The sequence below is a fragment of the Lytechinus pictus genome, chromosome 3, assembly GCF_037042905.1.
Source record: "Lytechinus pictus isolate F3 Inbred chromosome 3, Lp3.0, whole genome shotgun sequence".
Classification (NCBI taxonomy): domain Eukaryota; kingdom Metazoa; phylum Echinodermata; class Echinoidea; order Temnopleuroida; family Toxopneustidae; genus Lytechinus; species Lytechinus pictus.
In genome coordinates this window covers 2308256-2318175 of record NC_087247.1, presented here as the reverse complement: position 1 = coordinate 2318175, position 9920 = coordinate 2308256, and the positions used below count along the sequence as shown (strand labels likewise).

Here is a 9920-nt window from a genome sequence, read left to right as displayed (position 1 = left end):
CTCTAGTTGTGAACTGTTTCATGCCTTGGATCCAAGTTGCTCTACTACACTCATCATTAATTGAAACTCAATTCTAAATACCATGGTAACATAATCAAGCAGCCAATTGAAATCAAAGGCTCTATGTGCCTTAAACGGGTACTCCAGGCTTCAAATAATTTGATCTGAAAAGATAAGAGTCAAATTCAATTAGTAAAATGCTCATAATTTCATCAGTTATTGACTTCTTAATTGAACAAATTTTGTGAAAAAAATCATATGCATTTTGTCATAAATATGCATAAGGTGTGATCATGATGTCATCCTCCCCTAATCCTTCTTTTATTCCTTGAAAATCAAAATTATTTAGTTCAATCCCCCTAAGTGCATAATCACCATTCCGATTCAATTACTGCTGGATTATGTGAATATTATCTGACATTTGGCAATGTAACTGCTTCTTAACAAATCAAAATAAAAGAAAGTTGTCAGATCTGATAACATGTCGGATGAAATGTTGATGAAACGTTGATGAAACGCTATCCCCCAGAACCAAAACTGAAAAAATGTTTGACAGAATAATTTTGGGGATTTTGAACGTTGTGTTGAAGATAATACAGAATGCAGAGTGATGATGTGATAATAAAGAGTAATGGGAGAGTGAGAGAGAGAGGGGGGTGGGTTGGTAGAATAGTTTAAAGCCAGGGATGCAAAAAATGCTGCAAAAAATGTTGGGAGGGGGCAATTTTGGTGCATATTTTTTTCTCTATAATGGATTTATTCATTTTAGTCATAGAAATAAAGAAAATCTTTTTCTTCCTTCTTATTCATATTCTTCGTTTTCTTCTACTTTCTTCTCTCTTATTTTCCTCCTCTTCTGCGTGATTCCTATTCTTCTTTCTCTTCTACTTCATCCTCTCTTCTCTCTTCTACTTTCTCTTCTGTTTCCTTCTCTCTACTTTTACTTCTTTTTCTTCTCCTTCCTCTCTTCTTTTCCTCCTTTTTTCCTTCTCCTTCCTCTTCTCTTCTCCCTCCTCTTCCTCTTCTTCTTTCTCTTATACTTCCTCCTCCTCTTCTCCTCTTTTTCTGTCTTCTACTTCCTCCTCCCCCTGTCTCCTCTCTTTTCTGTCTAGTAAATATAACGTCTTTGGTGCCAACACCTATGGCCAACACCATTACAGAGCGCGCTCTCTAGGGGGAGGGTGCATAGGGGGAGTTTCCCGCGCAAAGCGTGAAATTTTCGATGTCTCTTCAAATTAAAGCGAAAATGTTTTATAAAAATTAAAAACAGAAGTGGTAAAAAATGCCAACCTTGGTTTGATCAGATTCGATAGCAAAAAAATTAGCCACATTACATTTGCAAAACAGTGTAAAAGACAAGTAAGCCTGTGCAGGGAGGAAATATTCCTTGCAGCTAATGGTGTTCATGCTCTGAAATATCTCTGAAACTTTAACCTGCTCTAATTTTGATATTTCTTATAGTAATAACTCGATTACGAAGACAAGGGAGCGCAAAATGTCAAAGGGATGATGCAGGCTAGAAAAAGGATTTTTCCTTTCCCATGCACGCGAAGGACGGAAATCTCTGTAATTAATTTTCAGAGAAAAATTGTGTAATTTCGCTCATATTAAGCGCTTCCCTTTGTATGACTAAGAAACTTCAGAAATATTCCTAATTTCAAATTAATGGCGCAAAACAAGACAGGAGATGGATGGGCAGCGATGTAGAATAAAGTTTCGTTGTATATAATTTTGCATATGGCACGGCGCGAATTTAATGCCTGCCCCGAGTGCCCCCTTTAGCAGATACTTGCCAAAAACTGCTTGCTGAAAAGCACAAATAGCATATGTGGATTCGGAGAGTGGCGGTAGAGTTTACCATCTCTGACCAGAAGAGCAAAAATTGTGTGTCAATGTATTCAAACAAAAATTACTTCTCATATTTCAAACCAGTGTAGGCCTATACTTTGTAATTTATGGCAAGAAATTCACGAGTCCCATATCCGGGTAGGGGAAAACGGAGTAGAAAAAGTGGGAAACAAAGGGGATCAACTAAGGGGCATTTTTTATTATTCCCGCGAGGAGAGCGGAAACAAAATTATGTTTGGAGAGAGAGAAGAACTTCTCCTTTAGTTTTTATTCTTTTGACATAAAATAAGAAGGAAAAACAATAAAGCTATACCCTCGACTCCTATTTCTCCCTCTGCCTTTTATGCTTCTCCTTTATCTTTTTTTTTCTTTTGAGGACTTTTTTGGGGCGACCGCCCCCACCTCCTCCTGGCTACGCGCCTGCTGAAGAAATACATTTTGTATTGACCTATTTTTTTATTTGAGAAATTTTGGTCCTACATATATGCACAAACACAAAAAAATGTTGCATAATTCGCGAGTAAAGTAAGCGAGTGGCGCGGTCGCAAAATTTCATAAGTATACAGTGCGTGATTAATACGTTGTTAAATGAATTTTAATTTTATATGAATTATTAAATGAAGAGTTGCATTACAAATAATATGTCAAAAAGATCAAAAATACGCGCTTCCGGCTTCCCGACTTTTAAGAAGTTTTGTCACACACGCCGTGTTATATGTATGTGTTCCCCAAATTTGGGAGGCTCGTTACATTACTGATGTCACGCCTATAGTATTGATGGAACAAGGTAATTTTGTTTCTCATTCACTCCTTATTAGTAAAAATTGATTTATCAATTACAATTTGCAAATCAAAATTTGCAAATTTGCAAATAATTTTCTTGAAGCACCCCTATAATATTCCATAGACAAAAGAGCGTGATGCGTGTTTATAAGTCAGGAAAATCCATAGAAATATATATTATTAGTAATATATCTCTCTATGGGAAAATCAGACATGAAAAGGAACTTCATTTTTAAGATCCAGTATTCCATCATCTGCAGGCCTACAGTACAGGAACTTCATTTTAAAGATCCACAATGTTCCTCAACTGTATCGTCCGCGGTCCCATGGTGTAATGGTTAGCACTCTGGACTTTGAATCCAGTGATCCGAGTTCAAGTCTCGTTGGGACCTCTTTTCTTTACAATTTACCTTTTTTCAAAGTTCCTCATTTTTCTCCCATAAGTTCGGATGCGAGGTCATTAAATAGGCTTTAGGACAATACTTATACCTTGATTTCATTATTTTTTGTTCATCTATCGACCCCTGCAAAATTTCACTTAACTCCCTACTTTTCGTTTCTCATAATTTTATACCTCTTAAAACCAATCGACATAATGGGACACCTATTCGACAGACGTATTAGTGCATTATTTCTGTTATCATTTCCCGATATGTAAACTAACGTCATGTCAGGGCACGCCAAAACTAGTTTTTATTTTCTTTTATTTCATTTTTTTCTATCATTTTGTTTTGTTTTGGTTTGTCGTGTTTACCTTCCACTCTCTCTCTCTTTCCTCCTCCTCCTCCTCCTTCTTCTTCTCCTTCCTCCTGTTTTCCTTCCTTTTCTTCTTCTTCTTCCTCCTGTTTTTCTTCCTTTTCTTCTTCTTCTTTTTCTTCTTCATCTTCTTCTTCCTCCTGTTTTTTCTTCCTTTTCTTCTTCTTCTTCTTATTTTCTTGTTGTTCTTCTTCTCCTCCTTCTTATTTATTTCTGATTAAAAAAAAAATTCTTTTCCGTGACAGTATTTCGACCATAAAAAGCATCAAATCAAATGATTATTTTGTCAATAAAAGAAAAAAGTAGTCACTCATTTATGAATTTTAGCTGAAGAAACACATTTTGTATTGATCTTATAAAAGCATGTTTGAAAAATATTGTGTCAGTAATTCGCGAATACCTGGGCGCCAATAGGTAAAAAGTTAGCGAGTGGCGAGGTCGAAAAATTCATGAGTAGATTTGTAATAATTCCACTGGAGTGATTTATATAGATGTTGTTCAATGAATGTTAAACTTATTTGCATATGAATGAAGAGTTCTGTCTCGTGTTGCAGGGCAAGGCGAGATTCTATTCATGTCACTTCTTGCATTCACTGAGAATCTTCAAGAAGGTTTCAAAAGAAAAAAAATGCACTAAAATATAGGATTTTCTGAAAAAGTTAAATAATGATAAAATTATTGTCGACTGTGTGATTATTGCGAGGCCTAATGATATACATTATATTTAACATACAAGAAAAGAGAAGATTTCCGGGGTGCTTCAGAACCCTGCCTGCACCCAGATTTTAAAATAGGTATCCTAATTTGTAAAAGAAATCTAATTGAATATCCGAAGGTAGTATTTTTTAATTAAAGGAAAAAGAAAAAAGGGTAAGATATCAGTGACTTTATGTCAAAATCTTTCACAAAATTAAATTACCATTTTAAAAAGTTCAGCATTTTTGCTCAATCGCTTCGCTCTCCCCGGCTATTTGTCACAGTAGGCTATATCCACCTCTATGGTGCCCAATTTTTTATTATTTCTTTATTTCATTTATTTTTATTTTTATTTTTTATTTTTTATTTTTTTGGGGGGCTCATTACGCAACTGATGTTACGCCTCTGTATTGAGGGAGCATAAGTAAAGTAATTTCATTTCTCATTATTACTAGTATAGTTAAAATTGACTTATCAATTACAATTTGCAATTGATTGTAAGTAATTTTTTTTGCGACACCCGGCCCCTAAGATTAACATGAAAAGGAACTTTATTATTAAGATCCACGGGGTCATCGTCCGCGGTCCCATGGTGTAATGGTTAGCACTCTGGACTTTGAATCCAGCGATCCGAGTTCAAGTCTCGGTGGGACCTCTTTTTTTTACAGTTTACCCTTCTTCTGGCAAAATTCCTTATTTTTTCTCCCATAAGTTGGGGTGCGAGATCATATAGGCCTTATAATACAATATTTACTGTATATTTCTATTTCCCTCAATTTCTTTTCTCTTGGATCATTGGGTTTAAACACCACCCCCTCAATGAATGACAAGGCCTAATATACCAATATGATTAACTGCATATTTTTCGTTTCCCTATAAATTTTACAAATTGGTTTTCCCTACAAATTTTACAAATGACCCCTTTTCAAAACTCTTATTATACTGTCATTTTGACAAAATAATGTTGATAACTTTGCATTCTTTTTGTTCCCATTTCCAGATATGCGAAGCTCATGTTGGGGCACCCCAAAACTATTTTTTAGTTTTTCTTTTATTTCCACTTTTGTCTCTGTATTTCCTTTCTACTATTTCCTTTGTCTTGTCTTGTTTACCCACTCCCTCCATCTCTCCCCCACGAGAAATGTTAATATTTTCAATTGTAATAATTGAGAAATAAATGGTCTATACGATAGCGCAATGAGCCCAAAACTTTGAGGTGGCCAGACATAACGTATGAAATATATGTAATATATAATATATGTAATATATAATATTTATTACAATATATAATTTTGTGATAGATTTTGACATAATAGTTTTTAAAATATTTTATTTCAGGGGGAGGGGGGTGTATGGCCCAAGCCCCCATCTCTACGCCAGTGACTTCTATCTGTTTAACAGGATGTTCATCACATATGAAACACATCAATTTTGAAGTTTCAAACTTAACCAAACTATCGGATAGAATCTATCGAAATGTTGAGTGGTTGATTATGAAAATAATTTCTGGTCAGACACGCCATATTCATCGACAGATTATTATTTTAAAAAAATCCTTTTTCACCATAAGAAATAACCTCAATTTGAATATTTGTTTGTTATCTATTTTAAGTGTCTGGACATCGAACCCACATCTTGCATTCTTTTTTGGGTTAAAACTCCTAGTCTGGATGATCATTTCTATTGTGTAGTTCATGTTTAAATTAGAAAGCAACAACGGATATCGATAATGTTGTATTAGAAATCAGTTTGCGCTTGTTATGGGGTTATTGATAACGAACTTTTGAAACGAAAAATGGTGCAATTCTATCGTTGCATTAATGAATTTATGAACACGATAAATAATTCAGTTTACATATATTACTCACCTGCCGGGTATATACATGTACATTACCGTTAATATGACAATGTGACGTGTGGGGAAAACTTTTAGGTTGTCAAGAACATCTTGTCTGAAAGTTGAGCCTTATGTTATCAAACATGTCTAATGAGATATTGTTACTAAAATCATACTCTGCAAACATTAATTGATGATAAATTATGTCTGGCAATGACCGTGATAACCCAAGATTGAAAAATATAAAAGAGGTACATACCTCCCTTATACTCTCGCCTGGATCCGCCACTGATGAATGATTAAAGGAGTATCATAAATCCATAAAAATCTATAAAATCGGCGAAATCAGGCATTCCGATGAAATAAATTGCCGATTACGTAATGTGGACCGAGGCGACACGAGAGCACAATAGCGGGAAAATCTGAATAACTCCCCTCAAAATGATGGAGGCAGTTCATGAACTTGCTGTGTTCAAACCAGGGCCCTGGGAAAGATTTTTCAGTGGGGGTGCTGACATGGGCTGAAATCTCTCCTCAAAGGTGGAGGGGGGGGGGGACACAATGTAGTTTTCCAATGTTCTATACACATGCATACACACACGCAAGGGCCCTAGGGCACCCCCACACATAATTTATATACGTATATGACAGACATTTCTTAGCTTTATTTTTACAAAAGAAAATAGTATAGGTAGGCTTATATAATTGAATAGTGCGAGCTATTTTTTTGAAAATTTCGTGCATTTTCTTTTAAAAATTGAACACTTTGAGCAATGCTTGTCAGGTGATGTCTGCATGTGATCCTGAACAAGCTGCGTACTCATGAAAACGATTCAACAATCAAATAATGCAAACGCGAGCTGAAAGTTTTGGACATTCCGACCTAAAAACTTGACATTCTAAGCACTTTTTGTAATAATGATCAGCTAGGTATATATACAATTGATGCGAGCGCGAAGCGCAAGCGGAAACAAAATTGAGATTTCAGACTCAAAAACATGACATTGGCTAAGCCACTTTTTGTAATCAAGAACAGGATAGGTATGTAACTATAAACTTGATGCGAGCGGAAACAAAATTCATGTTTTGCAGTAAATCAGGAAAGGAATGAGTAAATGGGTATCTTCCTCCATTAATAATGTGAGCGCGAAGCGCGAGCAGAATTTTTTTGATATTCTGATCTGAAACTTTATAATTTAAGCACATTTTGAATAATACTAATCATAAGACACAAGCTTCGTATCTAAATAAACATGCATGAGCGTTTTTAGATTTAGGCCTATTTTTTTTTTATCTTGAATTCAATAAAGCGAGCGCAAAGCGCGAGCTCAAAATATTTTGTATTCCGATCTGGAAAAGGGTGAATTTAAGCACTATGTAGGAATTTAAGCACTGTGTAGGAAAATAAGTGGGCTGGGGGGGGGGGAGATTTCCTACAAAACGTCGTTCATTTTCTTATTTCATATCTGTCATTTATCATACAGATTTCTAGGGGCGGGTGCTTCCTATATGGAAAATAATACACGCAGCACCCCTGAGGTAATTTTTTTTTTTTTTGGGGGGGGGGGTGTTATATCAGTACCCCCAACACCCCCACTTCCAAGGGAACGATGTAGTGGTAGATTGACTGACATGGCAGTATGGAGTAGGCTGGTTTTTGGAGTCGGTGAAGTATATAATTATTGATTGGGTGGGCGTGGAACTAAAGTAGAAATTAGAACAGACCGGATACCACGTCATAAGAACCATGCAATGAGTTCAAAATAATAAATCCTTAAATCCCAAATTTAAGGAAAAAAATATGCAATGAACGCATAATCAATATAAACAAACAGTTTGATACCATATTTATGAGGTAAGTCGAGCTTGCAATATATAGGTATTATTTGCAGTGATGATGTAAATTTTGACTTGAGCATGACTGCTCCAATAAAATGAATCCAGCAGATGTCTATGATATTAATCCTACAAAGGTTGCATAAAAATCCATTGCACAACACGTTTTCAATAATTAACGTTATAAGTTTTTAAATAATAATCACTTTTTAGTATGGATTCTCAAGTTAATTTCATTGAAAAAAAAAATGGTTTGCAAATTAAATATGTTTACTAACCCATTTTTTTGGTAGGAATATTATTTTGTTACACGACGATAGAGGGCGACAGATAATTTCTCTAATTTTTTTCTCCACCGAAAACCGTGCGCTTTTCAAATTTCCTTGTGAATTGGGCTTCCTTAACTTACACAAATGAGAACTTTTAACATGTTGTCAGCGGGAAAATGCCGACTATTTAAGCGAATCAATTCTTTTCCTTCGTTATGATATCTCCTATACATCTATAAACTGTAAATGAAGTGAAGTTTTACCTGGATTCTGATTGCCGATTGCATGGAATTGACTCTACCTTGTGCCCCACCTATTAAAATTGATGTAAGTGTTTCTACTGCACATATCAATCATTGTGAATGTGATGTGACTGTTGACTGTTGAGTGTCTAAATGGATGAAGGTCAGGGCTAGTAATTTCCTGAGAAATGCATATATTTCTTGTCTAGGGGGAAATGAATAAAAGAAAGAAAGGAAGCGATATATAAGAAGGAAGGAACAGAGAGAAAGAAAATATTCAAAGACAAAGAAAGAAAAGAAAGGAAGGAAGAAGGAAAGTAACTCTAACTCTAAGTTAGTCTAAGACAGAACTTACTGTTACAAAGCAGAAAGAAAGAATGATGAATGGAGAGAAATAAGGAACAGGAAGGAAATGTTCAAATAAAAAAATGAAATAAAATAAAGAGGGATGGGAAGGAATGTTAGAAGAAAGTAGAAAGATAGAAAAAAGGGCCATATTAGCTAATATGCCCAGCCGCCATTAATACCGCTCGTCTAAGTAAAAAATCCGGGACGGGCGCAAAACGCACACATATGAACACACGTGTACAGTGCTTCGCGAAGTGAAGCACTGTGTGTGTTCATATGTGTGCGTTTTGCGCCCGTCCCGGATTTTTTTTTTGTTGGTAAAGCTTTACGCGGTATATATAAATCTTAATTTCACTACGTCGAGTGAATAGGTGAGCGCGGCGCAGTGCATAATACGTAGGCATCTAAGCTTTCGTGGTTCGAATCTCAACAAGGTTCCTTTTTTTTAAGGGGATCGGGGATGTGAAGTATTTCGGTGCTATTTCTAAAGGTCGACATTCGTTTTTATTGTGTATTTCATGAACTTCAACAACTTTTCTATATTGCTTAAATCCGTATTTTCAGGAAATTTGTCACTCTATACTAGCACCTTAATATGCCCAAAAGAATTTTGAATAAAATATGCCTTTCCTACTTTTCTCTTAATTTTCGCTCTATCCCCCCTCAGACATTTCATCCCCCTGTCCGCTGCTTATATACCCCCAAAAGAAAACCCCTTTTCTCGCCCTCCGGGCCAACACGAATTATTAGAATCTTGGCTTGTTCATCACTCTATACTAGCACCTTAATATGCCCAAAAGAATTTTGAATAAAATATGCCTTTCCTACTTTTCTCTTTTCGCTCTATCCCCCCTCAGACATTTCAATCCCCCTGTCCGCTGCTTATATACCCCCAAAAGAAAACCCCTTTTCTCGCCCTCCGGGCCAACACAAATTATTAGAATCTTGGCTTGTTCATCACTCTATACTAGCACCTTAATATGCCCAACAACTTTTCAATATTGCTTTATTCCGTATTTTCATGAAGCTTGTCACTCTATACTAGCACCTTAATATGCCCAACAACTTTTATATATTGCTTTATTCCGTATTTTCATGAAATTTGTCACTCTATACTAGCACCTTAATATGCCCAAAAGAATTTTGATTAAAATATGCTTTCCTACTTTTCTATTTTCGCTCTATCCCCCCTCAGACATTTCAATCCCCCTGTCCGCTGCTTATATATACCCCCAAAAGAAAACCCCTTTTCTCGCCCTCCGGGCCAACACGAATTATTAGAATCTTGGCTTGTTCATCACTCTA

General features: G+C 35.8%; 1 long non-coding RNA gene and 2 other non-coding genes across 3 annotated transcripts in view; all 3 read left to right on the top strand.

Moving 5' to 3' along the window:
* The first annotated feature begins 2951 nt into the window (after positions 1–2951).
* TRNAQ-UUG (transfer RNA glutamine (anticodon UUG)) lies at positions 2952–3023 on the top strand. Its single transcript has one exon. It is a non-coding gene; the product is annotated as a tRNA-Gln (tRNA).
* Positions 3024–4666: 1643 nt separating this feature from the next.
* Positions 4667–4738, top strand: TRNAQ-UUG (transfer RNA glutamine (anticodon UUG)). The gene has a single exon. It is a non-coding gene; the product is annotated as a tRNA-Gln (tRNA).
* A 3372-nt stretch (positions 4739–8110) lies between these two features.
* LOC129256608 (uncharacterized) overlaps positions 8111–9920 on the top strand; it is a 33045-nt gene continuing 31235 nt past the window's right edge. The window contains exon 1 of the long non-coding RNA XR_010293229.1: positions 8111–8352. This is a non-coding gene — a long non-coding RNA (uncharacterized LOC129256608). The remainder of the gene's footprint in view (positions 8353–9920) is intronic.